The sequence below is a fragment of the Arachis hypogaea genome, chromosome 20 (assembly GCF_003086295.3).
Source record: "Arachis hypogaea cultivar Tifrunner chromosome 20, arahy.Tifrunner.gnm2.J5K5, whole genome shotgun sequence".
NCBI lineage: Eukaryota > Viridiplantae > Streptophyta > Magnoliopsida > Fabales > Fabaceae > Arachis > Arachis hypogaea.
The window spans coordinates 40534388-40535965 of record NC_092055.1 but is presented as its reverse complement, the minus strand read 5'-3'; the positions used below and the strand labels follow the sequence as shown (position 1 = coordinate 40535965).

General features: G+C 39.5%; 1 non-coding gene across 1 annotated transcript; it reads left to right on the top strand.

Moving 5' to 3' along the window:
* The first annotated feature begins 729 nt into the window (after positions 1 to 729).
* LOC112787354 (small nucleolar RNA R71) lies at positions 730 to 837 on the top strand. Its single transcript, XR_003194772.1, has one exon. It is a non-coding gene; the product is annotated as a small nucleolar RNA R71 (small nucleolar RNA).
* Positions 838 to 1578: the final 741 nt, after the last annotated feature.

The following is a 1578-nucleotide window of genomic DNA, read 5'->3' as shown; positions in this document are numbered from 1 at the left end:
TTTTAGATTCTCTTCTGTATTGCTTGGGAGAGTAGTGGGAGGGATTTCAGTGATCCTTTTACTCAGCTGGCCCACTTGTGCTTCCAAATTTCTGATGGAAGACCTTGTTTCATTCATGAAGCTCACAGTGGCCTTGGATAGATCAGAGACTATATTTGCTAAACTAGAAGCATTTTGTTCAGAGTTCTCTGTCTGTTGCTGAGTGGATGATGGAAAAGGTTTATTATTGTTAAACCTGTTTCTTCCACCATTATTAAAGCCTTGTTGAGGCTTTTGATCCTTCCATGAGAAATTTGGATGATTTCTCCATGTTGAGTTATAGATGTTTCCATAAGGTTCACCTAAGTAATTTACCTCTGCTATTGCAGGGTTCTCAGGATCATAAGCTTCTTCTTCATAAGAAGCCTCTTGAGTACTGTTGGATGCAGCTTGCATTCCATGCAGACTCTGAGAGATCATATTGACTTGCTGAGTCAATATTTTATTCTGAGCCAATATGGCATTCAGAGTATCAACTTCAAGAACTCCCTTCTTCATAGGCGTCCCATTATTCATAGGATTCCTTTCAGAAGTGTACATAAATTGGTTATTAGCAACCATGTCAATGAGTTCTTGAGCTTCTGCAGGCGTTTTCTTTAGGTGAATGGATCCACCTGCAGAAGTGTCCAGTGACATCTTTGATAGCTCAGATAAACCATCATAGAATATATCCAGGATGGTCCATTCTGAAAGCATGTCAGAAGGACACTTTTTGGTCAACTGTTTGTATCTTTCCCAAGCTTCATAGAGGGATTCACCTTCTTTCTGTCTGAAGGTTTGAACATCAGCTCTAAGCTTGCTCAGTTTTTGAGGAGGAAAGTACTTGGCTAAGAAAGCTGTGACCAGCTTATCCCACGAGTTCAGGCTGTCTTTGGGTTGAGAATCCAACCATAATCTAGCTCTGTCTCTTACAGCAAAAGGGAAAAGCATGAGCCTGTAGACTTCAGGATCTACTCCATTAGTCTTAACAGTATCACATATCTGTAAGAACTCAGTTAAGAACTGAAAAGGATCTTCAGATGGAAGTCCATGAAACTTGCAGTTCTGCTGCATCAGAGAAACTAATTGAGGTTTCAGCTCAAAGTTGTTTGCTCCAATGGCAGGAATGGAGATTCTTCTTCCATGTAAATTGGAATTAGGTGCAGTAAAGTCACCAAGCATCTTCCTTACATTATTATTATTTTCGGCTGCCATTTCCTCTGCCTGTTCAAAAATTTCTGAAAGGTTTTCTCTGGATTGTTGTATTTTAGCTTCTCTTAATTTTCTCTTCAGAGTCCTTTCAGGTTCTGGATCTGCTTCTACAAGAATGTTCTTATCCTTGCTCCTGCTCATATGACAAAGAAGAAGGCACAGAATAATAATAATAATAATGGAGATCCTTTATACCACAGTATAGGGATCCCTGTGTGAGTGGAAGAAGAGGGGGAGACAAAGAATGTAATATAATGGAAGAAACACAACTGTGAGGATGGAAGAGAGGTGAGATAAGATGTTAGGATATGAATGAATAAATAGAATGAGATGGGGGAGGGATAATTT